Below are 18,460 nucleotides of genomic sequence, written 5' to 3'. Positions count from 1 at the left end.
GCGTTGAGCCGGTGGGGAAAGGAGGTAGGATTTAAACACCGGGAATCTAACGGGTTAACTTCTGATTTGGGCGCCAGATGGACGGGAAAGTGATCGAAGGGCAGGAAGGTGACGGGAAAGGGGGAGGTGCTGCTGCTTTGTTGCACAGGATAGAGAGAGCCGACTGTGGCCGGCACAAAACGGGAAAGACCGACGTCCGTGGCTGTGAGTTTGAGGCTTCCGATTGGAATGGAAAAGGCAACTGGAGGCCGAGCGAGTGATTGAGATTGGGAGGGAGACAATGGAAAAGGACATGAATGAGCTGGAGGGGAGTCAGCATCTGATAGTTTGGGAAAGCGAATTAACTGAAGTATCGAATGAGGAGACGGAGGATTCAGTGCAGTGGGAGGAGAGGCTGGGATTTACAGGGATAGACTGCAGCAGAGTGTTAGAGGAAATCTAATCTATAGGTCCAACTCACACAATCCAATTAATGAATTCAACCATCAATTTCTGTGGTTATTGGTGTCAATGAACTGCTCGTTGGTTACATAATGTGTTCAATAAATTTACTTTGAATATTCAACTAAAATTACATTAAATTCGCTTCGTTCTTTATTGAATAAAGCTGACACATAGCTTCTAGAATACAATATCCCCATAATTCAATGCGATAAAGAAATCACTGATACGATTCTTGAAATACATTTCAATGTTGTTTATTTCTTCAATCAGTAAACAAGTAAAATGAACATTCACATAAACAGACTGAAGACCTGATGGCGATAAACACACCCGGCGCGAGTATAATAAAACTCTCACAATCTGACAACATCATAATAACACCTTCAAGTCACATATCCTCTTCATAATTGTACTGGAAGTATTAGCAGTTCATTCTGACGATTTATTCACACCGCTGCTAGTCTCTCTCTCCCCCTCTCCCTCGTTCTCTGTCTGTGTATCTCTCTCCCTGTCCCTCTTTTTATACCGTCCCTTCTCCCCCTGGCTCTCGTTTACCTGCTCAGTTCCTTTCTCTATCGATCCTCTCTATCTCTCCGCACTCTTTCTACTTTCTCAATGCTCCTTTTCGCATCCGAGTAAATCCTATCATCCTGCGCCTGCTTTCTCCTCACCAGCCCCGTGCGCCAACAATCATATTCTCGGTGTCAGTTTGCTAAATGGTGGACCCTCTGTGAACAGTTTAATGCTTCCACAGATCTTGCAAGTCTCCGCCTGTTCACCTGCACTGTTCACTTCATCTACAATGCATGGAATAAACAGAATCGAATGCCTCTTCCAGACACACCTCACAATAATTGAAATTCCTTCTCCTGTAATTACAAAGTACAGCATCAAATGGCGGCATTTTTCAATTAACAAAATGCCAACATCACCACTGCTTAGAATCTAGAGATGAATATATGGGCCAATGATTTCAACAAATAAAGTGCAAACTGTTAACAACATTACCTCAAAACATTGCATTTTACAGTGAATTCATCCACAATGAAGCAGGGAATGAGATGTGAAAGAATCAGCAGCAAACTCAGTTCAGTAATCAGACATCTGGAGCTGCGTCAGATACACACAAAGTGAAATAATATTTCATCACGGTGATCACCAATCAATACCATGAAACCCCAGTTAAACTGATATTGTCGAGGGAGGACATTGCGCTGCCTCCTTGTAATTAACAAAACGCCAACATCACCGCTGCTGCTTATAATCCACAGATAAATGGAACGGCTTAAGATTCCAAAAGATAAAGTGAAAAATGATACAACATAACCTCAAAACATTGCATTTCACAGTGAATTCATCCACAGTGAATCAGAGAATGAAATGTGAAAGAATCAGCAACAAACTCGGTTCAGTAGCTTGACATCTGAAGCGGCGTCAGATACACACACAATGAAATCATCTTTCATAACAGTAATAACCAATAAATACATTGAAATCCCTGTTAAACTGTACCATTTGATCGGGGAGGGAGGATATTGCGCTGCCTCTTTGTCACCCCGAGACCGTGAGCTGTCTCATTATAAATCACTGAAAACAGATTGATGAAAAAATACTCCAGGAGAGGTTAGTTCAACAACATGAAACAGTTAACAGCTCCTGATGGTCTGATACTAGCTCGTCGCCCAGACACCTGATTCCAATACATCCAGTACAGAGAATATTCCAGCAACAATGCCAGGGTTGGATATACAAGATCATAACGCGTATAATGCAGCTGCTGCAAGACCAAAAGAGCATAGACTTAGGACAGTCGATCAAGTGATAAAACAGAACAGTCTACTGTGTAATACACGATGGGAGATAAAAGAGTGCCAATTACAGCAGCAGAGTTAATACCGATTTACACCATGAATAGCTGAGGTAATGGCTTACCTGGAACTCCAACGGCTGCAAGAACAGGATAATAAATACATTCTATCTGATACATTATTGAATATCCCATTTTTGTGAGAAGCAATGACATCTGTTGGCCTCGAAACCGCAGCTCCGGCAGGCAGTCTGTGTGGATTCATTACAGCGATCCCTGATTTATACAGAGGGTAAATCTCCACTGACACGGTTATACCCCTGATTACTGCTATTAGTTACAGTCATTTGAAGAAACAGATTTCTTCAGCAGCTTTGCCTCCGTGTAAATGATGACGTGGATATGTCACAAACATCTCAAAGTTCAGAACCTTGTCTTAATGATACCTCTCTCAGGAATAAAGTTAAAAGCTGTGCTCAGAAAGGACTGGTCCAACAACAATGAGCGGCTTCATTTACAGTTTTCATATAATTGTATTGACCATGTTTATTCCTGCCGATTCATTTGTGAATTTTACCGATTTCTCCACATTGTGCATTGAATCCATGGACACAAGCAGACCCGTTTCACTCTGTTCCTGCAGTTTCCCAGTTAAAGTATGAATTTTGAGTCTATGACACGAAGACAGTCTCTCAAAGGGACCCCATCCTTTCAGGCAGTGCTTAACAACCCTCTGTGTGAAAAATATTCTCCTTATTTCCCCTCTTGCTGTTTTCCCAATTATTTTAAACCTATGTCCTCTGGTGACCAATCCAGTTGCCAGAGTATGCAGTTTCCACTATTTGCTCTCTAAAAATCCCTCATTATTTTGAACACCACTAATGGACTCTCCTTAACATTCTCTGATCTGAGGAGAACAATCCCAGCTTCTCCAATCTCTCCACATAACTGAAGTCGTTCATCCCTGGCAGCACACTGGTAAATCCCCTCTGTACCCTCTCCAAGGCCTTGACATCCTTCTTAATGTGTGGTGCCTAGTGTTGTACGCAATACTCCAGCTGAGGCCGAACCAGTCTTTCGTAAAGATTTAACATGACTTCCCTATTTGTGCATTCTATGCCCCTATTTAAAAGCCCATGCATCCCATACCTTGCTTAACCGCCTTATCAACTTGCCCTGCCACCATCAAAGATTTGTGAATATGCACCCCCAGGTCCCTCTGTTCTTCCACCATCCTCAAAATAGTACGTTGAGTTACATGGAGTTACTTCGAAACCACAGCACAGAAGCAGGCCATTAGGCCCAAATGATTTATGCCAGCATTTATGCTCCACACGAGCCTCCTCCCTCCTTACTTTATCTAACCCTGTCAGGATACCCTATTCCTTTCTCCCTCTTGTGCTTATCTAGTTTCCCCTTAAATGCATCAACTACTCATTGTGATGGTGCGTTCTAAATTCTTTGCACTCTGGGTGAATAAGTTTCATCTGAATTCCCTGTCGATTTATTAGTGACTATCTATTATTTATTCCCTCTAATTTTCGATTCCCTCACAAGTTCAAACATTTTCTCTACGTCTACCCTAGCAAACCCTATCATTATCTTAAAGACCTCAATCAGGTCACCCCTCCAACTTCTCTTATCCAGAGGAAAAGAGTCCCAGCCTGTTCAGCCTTTCCTGATAAGGATGTCCTCTCAGTTCAGGTCTCGTCCTTGTGAATCTATTTTGTACCCTCTCCATTGCCTTTATATCCTTCCTATAATATGGAGGCCAGACTGTGCACAATACTCCAAGTGTGGCCTAAGCACGGCTCCAAACAAGTTTAACGTAACTTATTTGCTTATCATTTCTATCCCTCCAGATTTGAACCCCAGTGCTTGATTTACATTTTTAACCCACGTCGCAACTTTTAGTGATTGGTGCATTTGTACCACAAGATTTATTGACATTTCAAAATATACTTTATTTCATAAAATTTAAGGACACACACATCAATGTAAATGTCACCATTACCGTTCAAAACAATACAATACAGATGGTACACACTATGACCTCATTATTACAATTCAAAACACAGTACATATCTTCTAATATATTCTGTACAATGCTAGGTGAAATTGCCTTACAGGGTGGCCTTTCCCCATAGAGCCTTTACGTAGGCCGCACCTCGCTTCATTGCATCCCTCAGCACGTATTCCTGGACCTTGGAGTGTGCCAGTCGGCAGCACTCAGTGGTGGACAGCTCCTTCAGCTGGAAGACCAGCAGGTTTTGGCGGGACCAAAGGGCCTCCTTCACCGAGTTGATGATCTTCCAGCTGCAGTTGATACCTGTCTTGGTGTGCCTCCCGTAGAGCACATCGTCCTGTGTTACTGAGGTGTTGGGGATGAACCCGGACAGATACCAACGCATCGATCTCCACACGTTCTGCAGGGAGGGGTAGTTCATCAGGAGGTGGATCACGGTCTTGTCCCTGCTGCAGCCTCGAGGGCAGCGACCGGTGGTGCTGAGATTCCGTGAGTTTTGGAAGGACTGCACTGGGAAGGCCTTCTCACCAACATCCAGGCTACATCCTGGCGCCTGTTGATCAGTTCTGGCGATGAGACGTTCTGCCAAACCGCATCGACCGTCTGGTCGGGGAATTGCCCGATCGGATCCACACTCTCCTTTCCTTGCAGGGCTCCTAGAACGTTTCGTACGAGCCACCATCTGATGGTCGAAGGGATTCCCTCCTCAGGAACAGATGGTGGGGTACGGTCTAGTTGGACGCGACGTGCTGCATCTGTTCGGCCAGATCCAGCCTCCTCAGTGCGTTGGGTCATTTTCAGGTCGGCAGGCTGTAACTAGTGTGGTGCCGCAAGGATCAGTGCTTGGGCCTCAGCTATTTACAATCTATATTAAAGATATAGATGAAGGGACCGAGTGTAATGTATCCAAGTTTACTGACGATACAAAGCGAGGTGGGAAATTATGCCGTGAGGAGAACGCAAAGAGTCTGCAAGTTGATACAGACAGGTTAATTGAGTGGGCGAGAAGGTGGCAGATGGAGTATAATGTGAGGTTATTCACTTTGGTAGGAAGAAACAAAAAACTGAATATTTATGAAATGTTGGTGTTCAGACAGACCTGGGCGTTCTTGTACAAGAAACACAAAAAGTTTGTTTACAGGTGCAGGAGGCAATTAGGAAAGCAAATGGCATGTTGGCCTATTTTTGCAAGGAAGTTGGAGCACAAGAGTAAGGAAGTCTTACTTCAATTGTACAGGGCTTTTATGAGACCTCACCTGGAGAACTGTGTACAGTTTTGGTCTCCTTATCTAAGGAAGGATATACTTGCTTTGGAGGCGGTGCAACGAACGTTAACTAGATTCATTCCTGGGATGAGAGGGTTGTCCTCAGAGGAGAGATTGAGTAGAATGGGCCTATTCTCTCTGGAGTTTCGAAGAATGAGAGGTGATCTCAATGAAACATTTGTAAACAATTTTACAACACCAAGTTTTAGTCCAGCAATTTTATTTTAAATTCACAAGCTTTCGGAGGCTTCCTCCTTCGTCAGGTGAACGATGTGAAAATGAAATCCTCGAAATGAAATCGCATTTATAATTCACAGAACAATGCTTGGTGAGAACAGACAGTTTTTTCAACTGCCCGTTGCCAAGGCAATCAGTGTGCAGACAAACAGGTGTTACCTGCCAGGTCTCACAGAATATACAAATCACCAAAAAAAACAACAAACAAAAAAAAAACAGGGATAGAGAGGTAGAAACATAGAAAAGACAGCAACTGACCCGTTATATTAAAAACAGATAACATTTGTTCGCTGGTGGGGTAACGTGTAGCGTGACATGAACCCAAGATCCCGGTTGAGGCCGTCCTCATGGGTGCGGAACTTGGCTATCAATTTCTGCTCGACGATTTTGCGTTGTCGTGTGTCTCGAAGGCCGCCTTGGAGTACGCTTACCCGAAGGTCGGTGGATGAATGTCCATGACTGCTGAAGTGTTCCCCGACTGGGAGGGAACCCTCCTGTTTGGCGATTGTTGCGCGGTGTCCGTTCATCCGTTGTCGCAGCGTCTGCATGGTCTCGCCAATGTACCATGCTCTGGGGCATCCTTTCCTGCAACGTATGAGGTAGACAACGTTGGCCGAGTCACAGGAGTATGAACCATGCACCTGGTGGGTGGTGTCCTTTCGTGTGATGGTGGTATCTGTGTCGATGATCTGGCATGTCTTGCAGAGTTCCGCACCCATGAGGACGGCCTCAACCGGGATCTTGGGTTCATGTCACGCTACACGTTACCCCACCAGCGAACAAATGTTATCTGTTTTTAATATAACGGGTCAGTTGCTGTCTTTTCTATGTTTCTACCTCTCTATCTCTGTTTTTTTTTGTTTGTTGTTTTTTTTTGGTGATTTGTATATTCTGTGAGACCTGGCAGGTAACACCTGTCTGTCTGCACACTGATTGCCTTGGCAACGGGCAGTTGAAAAAACTGTCTGTACTCACCAAGCATTGTTCTGTGAATTATAAATGCGATTTCATTTCGAGGATTTCATTTTCACATCGTTCACCTGACGAAGGAGGAAGCCTCCGAAAGCTTGTGAATTTAAAATAAAATTGCTGGACTATAACTTGGTGTTGTAAAATTGTTTACAATTGTCAACCCTAGTCCATCACCGGCATCTCCACATCAATGAAACATGTAAGATTATAAGGGTGCTTGACAGGTTAGATGTGAGAGATTGTTTCCCTCGCTGGAGAGTCTCGAACTAGGGGGCACAATCTCAGGATAAAGTGTCGGCCATTTAAGACTGAGATGAAGAGGAATTTCTTCACACAGAGGGTTGTCAATTTTTGAATTCTCTACCCCATAGGGCGGTGGATGCAGTATCATTGAATATGTTCAAAGCTGAGATCGATAGACTTTTGGACTCTGGGGGAATCAAGGGATATTGGGATCGGGCGGGAAAGTGGAGTTGAGGTCGAAGATCAGCCATGATCGATTTAATGGCGGAGCGGGCTCGAGGGGCCGTATGGCCTACTCCTGCTCAAATTTCCAATGTTCTTATGGACAGGTAGAAATTCAACACGTAGTGACACTTGATGTTTCGTATTGTGGCTCTATGCACATCATGAGGCAGCCACACACAAAAGTGGCCATTAGGGTCAGAGCGGCATTGGGGACTCCCTTCCCCCCTTTGTCTGGGAGCTTGTACACGGTGTCCCTGCAGATGCATTCTACCTTGGACCTGCAGGCGAAGTGGAAGATAGCTCTGGTGACTGTGACGGCGGATCGGCGGGGAATGGGGCAGATCCTGACCACGTGGAGCAACACAAACTCACACCTTATCACCAGGTTCCTGCCGGTTATGGAGAGGGAGCGGCTCACTCACTTTCCAAGCTTCTGTTTGGCCTTGGCGACCTGCTCCTCCCAGTTTTGGTGCAAGCCAGGGGTCCCCCGAACCGGATCCCCAGCACCTTCAGGTAGTCGGGCCTGACGGTGAAGGGGACAAAGGACCGGACCTCCCACCTGCCAAAGAATATGGACTCACTCTTACTATGGTTCACTCCAGCCCCCGAGGCCAGATCGAAACGGTAGCAGAAGCCCATCAGTCTGTGAAACGACTGCTGGTCGGAGCAGAAGACGCTGACATCGTCCACGCACAGGGAAGCCTTAACCTGAGAGCCTCCGCTGCATGGGATCATCACCCCCTTGATATCTGCCACCATCCCGATGGACGTGGGAAATGGCTCGATACAACACATGAACAAGACAACGGAGTGAGGGCAGCCCGGCCTGACTCCAGGTCTGGTTGGAACGCTCTTCAATTCCCATCTATTGATTAGGACTGCGCTACAGATGTCCGCAGAGTGCAGTCGGATCAAATCGCAAATTCGCTCCACAAAACTCATTTTGGAGAGCACGTCCATCATGTACGTGTGGGATATTCTGTCGAAGGCCTTCTCCTTGTCCAGGCTGACGAGGCAAGTGGTCACCCCCATGTCCTGCATGTAGGCGATCAAACCCCTAAGCAGCGCAAGGCTGTCTGAGATCATCCTGCAGGGTACAGTACACGTCTGATCCGAGTGGTTCACCAGATCCAGGGAAGACTCGAGCCTGTTGGCGATGACCTTGGACAGAATCTTGTAGTCGACATTTTTCTAAATTCGCTTTGTCTCTCTATCGCCTTCTGAACACCTTTGAGGATGAAGAAGCTCTCGATGTTGGCCTCGATTTCTTCCCACCAGTGCACCGGAGAGTCGATGAGCGGTTTCACGGTCCTCCAACCTGTGTAATCACTCATTAGTTCATCGATGTTCTCTGGGGTCAAAAGTCTCACGTTCAGATTCCAGGTCTCACGACCCGCCCTCTGGTCATCCTGCGATTGACATTCCGCCAGTAGGAGGCAGTGGTCAGAGAGGAACACCGGCTGGACGTCGGTGGATCTGACCTTGAGCAAGCCACGACCATGCTTGTTATGTGGGTGGGGCGCTCCCTCTCCATAACCGGCAGGAACCTAGTGATAAGCTGTCAGATACTCGCAGTATTGCTCTACGTGGCCAGGGTCTGGCCCATTACCTGCTGATCCGCCGTCATAGTCACCAGAGCTATCTTCCACTTTCTCTGGAGGTCCAAGATCGATCACTTCCGCCGGGAGATAATGTACAAGCCCCCAGGCAAAGTGGGGAAGGGTGTCCCCAACGCCGCTGTGATCCTGATGGCCACTTTTGTGTGTGTTTTCCTCGGGATATGTGTGAATCCCAAATATACAAATGCCAAGCTCTGACCTTGACACAAATAGAAAGTTCATCTTGGAACGGACGGACACATCCCCGTCTGGACCAGGTGTATTGACGCGGTGCTCCGTCTGTAGGGTTGATGGAGATGTCACGATGCTTTGTGTATTTCACTGCCTCCATCAGGAGTTAGAATGTGGTGTCCCGTATTCTGTTGCCCCTGCTGGATCGTCCAGCCGCATCGATGATGCATTGGAGTCTAAGGCGAGAACAGCTGGCCTGGAGGTCGCCACTCGCATCGGGAGATGCTGAAAGACATCCAGCCTCCCGCTCCTGAGGACCGCGGCGTACACATTGATCAGTCGGACCGGGGTTTTCTAATAGAGAACGTCTGCTGCGAGCTGCTGGCCTCCCGCCACCTCCTTAACCTCCGTGATGGTGAATTGGCCAGCTCGCAGTAGAATTCCCAGGCCCGAGGAAAGATTTTCGTTGCCTCTCGACCAGATCCACAGCCTCTGGATCCACATGAGTGACCACTGCCGGTAGTTGCTGAGGTTCTGCATCCCGCACTCCTGCAAGTACTGCACGTCCCTCTTGACCCTGGACAGGTTGTTCAGAGTTCCGGAACATTGCCTAGTCGATTTAACACTATGCACGTTGATTGATGCGACTTGTAAAGCCATTTTAAAAATGCAAAGGGGACAAAATTAAGGTCCTACAATTGCATCAGTCCGCGTTCGACGTTCCCCTCCGTTTCCATCTCTTGGCCCAGATTCTGCATTTGCATGGTGTGCACGAACTGCTGGACTGTCCTTTGTCTGAGGATGAGGCCTGTCCTCCCTTGGGACATTGTCTGGGCTCGCGGGTCACCAGTGGGGTCACGTGGAGCGATGTCATCCTGAGATCCAGGACCGGATTCGCCTCCTTGGATCTCGCTGGTTGTTCGTTCTCCGCGTCGTTTCTCCCGGTGCCCCAGAGTGGGGTGTTACTGCTCCCGAGTCCCTGGAGCTGGAGCGTGCTGTCTGTGTCACTTCTCCCTGTGCCCCAGAGGACTCTAAGCGCCTCTTGCTACAATTCCCACCTTTGCTCCTACTGAACTTCCTCTTTTTCTTTTCCTGCGTGGTCCATCTTTCCACCCGCCCGACCGTGCCCTGTCTCACCTTCCATTGGCTCTGTATTCTCATGGATAGTCTCGGGGTTGAGTGTCGACCTTCTGGCTAGTTTCCCCGGCGCTCCCTTGCTGCTCTTTGTCCTCCTCCTGGTCTTTGGCTCTTTCACGGTGGTCCACAGCGTTGGGAGGGAGGTCTGGCCTCCTCTGGAGCAGTCGCGACTGCTGCTCTCTGGTCCTGCATCACCTCGCCCCTCACTGCCTGTGTGTAGCTGTGTCTGCGGTTAGGACATGTCTTGTACAGCTGAACAGCCTCTCCGCAAAAGTTGCAGCACTTGGCCTCCTCACAGTCCAGTATCTGGTGGCTTTCCATGCAGCAGATCACTGCCGTGCAGCAGGCCACCCCTTGGCCGGGTTTACTGCAAGAGCGACACACTCTGGGCTGTCCTTGGTGCAACACATAGCCACGACGAGAGAAACCGTCTATTCACTCAGCAAATACGAAGCACGACAGCAGACATGCTATTTGTACAGAGTTTCTACGCACTGCAGCAAACAGAACTCATGACCGAGACTACAGCAATATCTCCGAATCAAAGCAGGATTGTTTCTCCAGCAAGATTCTGTGAGTGGAGGATAGTTACATAATACAAATTGTTTATGTCTCCAGTAAAATGCAGTGTTTGGAGGATAGTTACATAATATAAATTGATTATTTCTCCAGCAAAATGCACTGAGTGAGGGATAGTTACATAATATAAATTGATCATTTCTTCAGCAATATTTCAAGCGAGTGTTGGACCTGTTTCTGCCAGGGATGGAGATCACCGCATACAAAAGGGAGGCAATGCATAACATTATCAGGGCCAGAATGATCTTCTGGTCCAGTTCCGATCTCTTAAAGTGGTCAGAGAGGAAATTCCCAGATTCCCCCCAATTGGTATGGGTTTTTACCTGTTTTTTCCCCTGCCGCAGGAGATCGCATCGTTTTGGGTGGGATTGGGAGTATAAATTGTATGAAACACAAAGCATGAAATTGCATGAGACAGGCTGGATCGACCACAGGGTCCTTTCCTGTCTGTCATTGTTCGTATGTTTGTATGTTTGTAAAATACGATGCGGGGAGAATAGTTACATAATACAAATTAAGTGCTTAAAATCAATCCCAGTCACTTAGTGAATTTTAGCTCTAAGCGAGGTTGAGTGATGTTAGTCAATTATAGATCTAAAATAAAATTGAAGCTGCTTCGGCCGGGAATCGAACCCAGATCACTCGCGTGATAAGCTAAAATTCTACCACTGATCCACCAATGCTGCATTGAAAGCTAATCGAGATTCTTACGTCGCCAACAAGCACCCGTGAGAGCTGGTTGTCCGGGAGAGACAAAGGGGAAAACACGCCTTGTTGCTCAACTGGAGCTTATTCACGAATGTGACTGTAGCTCAGTGATGAAGCGCATGTGCGCAGGTTTGTGTTCTATTCCGGGCATCTCTCTTCACTTCTGCTTCGAGTTTTCGAAAGATCCCCTTCGACTCGCCTCGCCTTTAGACACAAGGACAGGCAAGACTTTCTTTACCTCGAGAAAAATCTAATGCTCCGCATAGGACAAAATTCAAAAGGAGAGCGCACGCGTCGTTTCAATGGCCCCCAACCCCATCTCGTCAAGATGTTTTCAGTGAAACGATCTTGAAACACAAACCCATATTTAGGACATGTCCTAAATCCGTCTTTAGTGAATTGAGACCCAGTTCTCTCTTCGCCTTATGAGGCCCTCTTCTGAAATTCAAGGACTCAAAATATTCTTACAGGCCTCTGCTACAATGCGCCTGTGTATTTCTAATCGCGTCCAACTGAGTGTTTCCTGACTGATAAGGGTAGAGTTCGAAAAAGGGGACCTGAAACAGGAAGGATGTTTGTTATCCAACAGTGCTTGCAATTACTTTTGGAGATAACTCTCATATTTCCACCCCCTCGAACACTCTGTCCCGGATGATAATAAATAACCCTGAATGGGTTAAATCCGAGCCTTTGAGAGGCAAAGTTTTGGACCAAATCTTCACAACGCTGTGACATTCGATATCTGCCGATATCTGCCGATGAGGTCTTAAATTCTTAACACTAACGGATCTCCTACTGCAACTACGTTTTTCCAGCAAAGGTTGCTCCGCAACTCTGTGAGGCCACTTTTATGTCAAAGAGCCACTCTCGGTCATCCTGCACCATCAACACACATTCGGTTCCGAAAACCATGTTCACCTGTTTTAAAAGAAGAAAACAGAAAATCCACTGTGGTTGTTCTTGAGAACCCAAGAGGTGAATTGCATAACATGCATTTGTCAATTCCTGATCTCCTTCCATCAACATGGGGAAATATCCATGCAAATTAAGAAACTTAAACATGTAATAATGCCTGATATATGTTTACATTCTGCAATAGAAAAGTTGCTGCTCAGTGAATATTTAGGCAGAGTTAATCTGATACCAGAAAAAAATCTGAATCAGCTGCCTGTGGAAGGGGTTAACTTCCCTGCAGTGAAAAGAAGGCGGAACCAGATATCGTCAGACTCACGCAGCTTGCGTCACGCTGCTTTCAAATCAACTGAAAAAACTGAGCTGAATGAAAAAGAATCAAATTCCATTTTACTTCTCCCCCGACCCCCAACCATATATTTGTGCCATTAAGCAATAATAACTTGCACAAAGATCCTAACACAATTACATTCTGGAAAATAAATGTTAGCTTATTTTGACTTCCAATTTTCAAGACATGAGCCGTGAAAGCAGAGACTTTTTTTTTACCAAACATTTTTTCCTTAGGAATTGAAAATCTGCTAAAACAAGCAGAAATCTTTAATAACATCACGATTAACTTTATACATATTCCTGTCAGGGAAGACAGCATTTTAGTTCATACATCTCTTTTCAAAGAGAGTGGGTTGTACCTGCCCTTGTGCCTACTAATTACACTCAACATTAACTCCTTATCCACCTCAAATAATTAACACCTTGGCATTTGTCAGAAATTCAAAAATGCCAATTGCTTTTAATGTGATAATCTCATGTCTGGAAATAAAGACTCTCACATAATTTACAATGATCAGAATTTCACCTTGGCCCCAATAAAAGTCTGGTTTTCATAATTTATTAGATTAGCTAATCTCAGTATCTGCAATTTAGTTCAGCAATATCTTAAACTTAACACAATAAAACAGATAATGTTATAGAAAACACGTGCTTACAAAAACCCAATAAGTTACTTTACCTCTCTTTTTGTTGTTTCTTCAGTCGCCTTTCCAATTGAGCTTAAAAATATAATTGAAGAAAGGATAGCCTTCGCAGCTAAACAAAATCTTTGTACCATTCTTACACTGCAGGCTGAAAAAGAAGGTTTCGCCACAGACAGTGGCCCGGAACATTCACACAGGCTTTTAAAGAAACAGTGCGCTGCAAACAAAAGAACTTTTGTAGCTTGTAACTATAAAACGGATTGGATCTTCCCCTCTCTCCTTCTTTATTATATGATAAACAAATTTATCCTGTTTTCTCCCAAACTAATTTTCAATTTCTGTTGTTCGCTACTGAACCCCATTGTTTACTGAGTCAATGTCTCAAGCTCGCACACTGTGTCTCAACCAAACCTGTTACCTCCTGGACAATTCTGAACAGACTTCTCTGCACATCACGATGCTAAGTTTCTTTCAAAAAGCTTCCATGATAGTCCCCATGGCTACTGTTAGTATTGGAGGGAAAAACTCATGCTCCCGCCGAAACGGTTTTCCTACCTTAACGTGTCCCGAGGCATTTAGTTTCATTCAATCCACATTATCTCATGTCAAGGTCCGTCGCCGCAGTCGCCAGTTTATAAGATCGATTCAGACTGGACAACAATAGGTTGCGATTAATCCTTTATTGGATAGAAGCAAGTATCAACACACACAATGATTAAGGCCATAGTATTACGAAGAAAGACACGATACCAACCTTCAGTCTTGCTTTGGATAGAAGCTGTAACCCTCGGGTGGCTGCTTATCCGTCTCTCTCTCTCTCTCTCGCCGTCCTGTCCTTCTATAAATTCAAATGTAAACTAGAATTCTTTATACCGCTCATTTCATGCAAACTCTCCTTTATCTTTATTTGATATTCACTTTCCTTGACCCGCCCCCCTCCCTCATCAGAACTGCTCATGATATGTGCGGACCTAAGACCCCTATATCTCAACATGCCCAACGTCTACATATTCTCAACACATTCGCTGCATATTCTCTACATATTCTAAACACAATCTCAACACATTCCCAACATATTCTCAACACATTCTCTATTTAATCTCCACACTTTCTCAATTTCGGCGATTATCTTCTGCTAAATGCTTCAACCCTGCAATGTAAACAGTTTCCAGCATCACCTCGCTCAGTCTGATCTTCTGCATTCTGGGTATGTTTTAACTCGGCCATTTCATGATCCTCAGTGACTATCCTCCGATTCCCAGCGGTCTTATGTTTAAAAGCGGGTGCTGCTTATGTATTAAGATGCCTTGTGTGAACATGATTGGTTTCTATGGTTAATATTTTGAAAACTCCTAATCTAAATGTAGGCTCTATATGCTGAAAATGCCTCATCTTACAACAAGGAGCCTCTTCCCCATCTCCCAACCGCCGCCCACCGAAAGATGAATATTCTGAGACTCCACTGGAGCAGGACTTCGTCTCACGGCCCCCTCAACAGCTCAGCTCAGTGCAGGCCCCGACTGACCGGAATGTGTGACGGTGCAATGTCGAGCGAGCAATCCCAGTTCTCGTTCCTGTTTGACGCTCTGTCATTCATACAACTCACTTTATGATTCAGAGGCTGGAATTCAGCGGAAATGCGTTTCGACTACACAGAGGTAAGAATAGGCTGGATGTCAGGCGGTTCTTCATTTCCCAGAGAGTCGTGAGCCTCTGGAATTCATTGCCGGCTGATGTGGTGGACACTGAGTCTTTCTCTGCCTTCTCGACGGATCGGGATTGTTTTTTGAATGGGACAGAGATCGGATCATATGGAAGGTGAATGGTTTTACAGTTAACCTCCGCGTGCTCAGTGTCATGTCCTGGACTGGTTTCGATCGCCTGAAGATGTCGGGGAGGAATTTTCCAGAAATTGGCCCTGTATTTTTTTCTGGTTTGTCACCGCTCCCAGGAGATTACATGTTTCCGGTGGGTGGGGCGGATGGTGTCGGTAGGAAGTGTCCAGTCACGATGCTCCGGGCATGTGGGGCAGGATTGATGAACCACCTGGTCTTTTCCTGACAATCATGTCCGTCAGTAGCCTCAGATCGTCAAGGTGTTTTTTGTGAATTGATCTTTAAACACAAACTCACACCTGGCCCTCGATAGTGAAATGAGACTCAATGCTTTCCATGCCTCACCTTGCCCTCCTCCGAAGATGGAGGACTCGAAATATTCTTGCCGGCCTCTGCTACATTGTGCCTGAGCATTTCTAGTCCCGTGTAACCGTAAGCAAAGTGACTGATAACGGGAGCGTTCGAAAAATGCGCCCTGAAATAGGAAGGATGGTTACAGCACAGTTCAAGGAGTCTCTCCCCGCTTTCCCGGCCATTCTTCTTAACTCCCGCTTTCTCATTAGACTAAGTGCCGAGGCCTGTTTTCTTCCGTTCACCCACAGTTGCATCAGGTCCGCATACTTCATCTTTAATTATCTGTTTGGAGCAGAAAACTTGATGATTTTATGCCCAGTATACAGAGAGTCACCACCCACCACACCAGGTTGCAATGCATTCCATGGACTCACTACTCCATGGGCAATGAAGAACCGCCTAATATCAAGACCATTCTTACCTCTGTGTGGTCTGAACGCTTGTTCCCTGCTCCTGCCCAATCTGTGGAACAGGAAATTATCGATCACCTGGCAGGCCCGCCTTGGGTGGCCTCATAAAATTAGAACAATCAGTTCTTCTTTCCTTGGGTAGGTGTTGATTTTATCTGGGGATGTAGTTCAGTGGTAAAGCGCATGTTTCGCATATGTGAGGGCGTGGGTTTCACCCCCAGCATCTCCAACAATATTTTTTTCACCAGAATTACTCACGGAGATCGAATCTCGCTTTCTGAGCGCAGCGAGTTCCAACTTCTGAGGCTCCACAAGCATCAAATTGTCTCGGAGCAGGACTTCATCTCACGGTCCCCTCAGGAGCTCAACTCATCGCAGCAGCCGGCTGACTGGAATGTGTGACAGTGTAATGTCGAGCGAGCAGTCACAGCTCTTGTTTGACACTGTGTCATTCATCCATCTCACTTTATGATTCAGAGATTGGATATCAGCATGGTCACTGACTATTGGCAATTTTATTTTTTTTATTTCCGCTGACCTTTTTTTTGGAAATTTCAAGGTCAAGATGAGCAGAAACCAGATGAACTGAAGCAGAGGTTGAACATTGTGAGCACGTGGAACGAGTGGGCACCTCCTTGTCATTGAGAGACAGAGCGGAAAGCCCAGTTTTTATTCTAAAGTGGAGGGAAATTTGCCGTGGGGGACGTAGCTCAGTGGTAGAGCACATGCTTTGCATGTATGCGGTCCCGGGTTCAATCCCCGGCATCTCCAAACGCTTTATGTTTTGAATTTTTAAAATACCCCCTTGTCCTCACCTCACCTTCGCACATGAAGACAGGCAAACGATTCTTGACCTGGAGAAAAACCGAACGCTCTGCACACGATCCAATGCAATGGAAGCACGCACGCGCCTTTGAAATGGCTCCCATCCCAGGACTCGATCGCGTGCACAGTGATAATAACAGAAAAAATAGGATCACGAATCGGCCATTCGGCCCTCCGAGCCTGTTCCGCCATTATACCTGATCATGGCTGATCCTCTATCTCAATACCATTTTCCCGCTCTCTCTCCATACGCTTTGACGCCTTCTGTGTGCAGAAATCTGTCTTTCTTAAATATATTAGGTGACTTGGCCTCCACAGACTTCTGTGGTAGAGAATTCCACAGGTTCACCAACCTCTGATTGAAGAAATAGATTATTCCCAGTTTCACAGATCGGGGAGGAGCAGCGGACAGGCGTTCAGACTACACAGAGGTTGGAATAGTCTGGATGTTAGGCGGTTCTTCTTTTCCCACAGAGCAGTGAGTCTCTGGAATGCATTTCTGGCTGGTGTGGTGGGTGCTGACTCTTAATTTGCCTTCTCGAGGGCTATGGACCAGTTTTTGACTGAGGCAGAGATCGTATCATATAGAAGGCGAGTGGTTTTACAGTTCACCTACACATGGTCAGTGCGATCCAGTGGACTCAATTCGATCGCCTGATGGAGTCGGGGAGGAATTTCCCAGAATTTCCCCTTCTTATTGGCGTTGGATTTGTTTCCAGTTTGTCGCCGCTCCCAGGAGATTACAAGTTTCCGGTGGGTGGGGCGGGTGGTGTGGGTCGGAACTGTCTGGTCACGATGCTCCAGGCATGTGGGGCAGGATTGATGAACCAACTGGTCTTTTCCTGACCATTATGTCCGTCTGTAGCCCCAGATCGTCAAGGTGCTTTCAGTGAAGTGATCTTTAAACACAAAATCACACCTGGGGCAAGTCCTGCTTCCGTCTATAGTGCAATTATTCTCAATGCTGTCTGTGTCTCAGCTTACCCTCCTCTGAAGCTCAGGGGCTCGAAATATCCTTGCCGGCCTCTGCCACAATGTGCCTGAGGATTTCTGGTCCCGTCCAACCGTAAGCAAAGTGACTGATAACGGCAGCGTTCGAAAAATGTGCCCTGATATCGGAAGGATGGTTACAGCACAGCCAAAGGAGTCTCTCCCCAACTCCCAGCATTTCTTCTCAACGCCCCTTTTCTCATTGTTCTGAGTGCCGAGGCCTGGTTTCTTCTGTTCACCCACAATTATATCAGGTCCACAAACTTCATGTTTAATTGTCTGGTTGGAGTTGAAAGGAGACGAATTGAAGCCCAAAAAAAACCTTATGTGGCCTCATAAAATGAAGGAGATCAGCTCTTCGTTGGCGTTCCCTTCCATCTGGGAATGTAGCTCAGTGATATTGCGCGTGCTTTGTATGTATGAGGCTCTGGGTTGCATCCCCAAAGCTATTTTTTCACCAGAATTACCCACAGGAAGGCGAATCTTGATTTCGGTGTGCCGCGAATTCTAACCTCTGAGGCTCCACAAGCATTCAATTGCCCCAGAGCAGGATTCAATCTCACGGTCTCCTCAGCAGCTCAGTTCACAGCAGCCGCCGACTGATCGGAATGTGTGACGGTGCAATGTCCAGCGCGCAGTTCGAAGAACGGCGACCGGAAACAGAAATCATGGTCGGCACAGCCCGAGGCGACTCGCCTCTCTCCCAGACTTTCTTCTTTCTCAT

At 46.2% G+C, this 18,460-nt stretch overlaps 1 non-coding gene across 1 annotated transcript; it reads left to right on the top strand.

Annotated features, from left to right (window-relative positions):
- The first annotated feature begins 16,620 nt into the window (after positions 1-16,620).
- On the top strand, positions 16,621-16,692 carry trnaa-ugc (transfer RNA alanine (anticodon UGC)). The gene has a single exon. It is a non-coding gene; the product is annotated as a tRNA-Ala (tRNA).
- The last annotated feature ends 1,768 nt before the right edge of the window (positions 16,693-18,460 follow it).

The sequence above is a fragment of the Heptranchias perlo genome, unplaced genomic scaffold, assembly GCF_035084215.1.
Source record: "Heptranchias perlo isolate sHepPer1 unplaced genomic scaffold, sHepPer1.hap1 HAP1_SCAFFOLD_64, whole genome shotgun sequence".
Lineage (NCBI taxonomy): Eukaryota > Metazoa > Chordata > Chondrichthyes > Hexanchiformes > Hexanchidae > Heptranchias > Heptranchias perlo.
The sequence above is the reverse complement of the archived record's forward strand: the minus strand, read 5'-3'. Positions and strand labels throughout refer to the sequence as shown.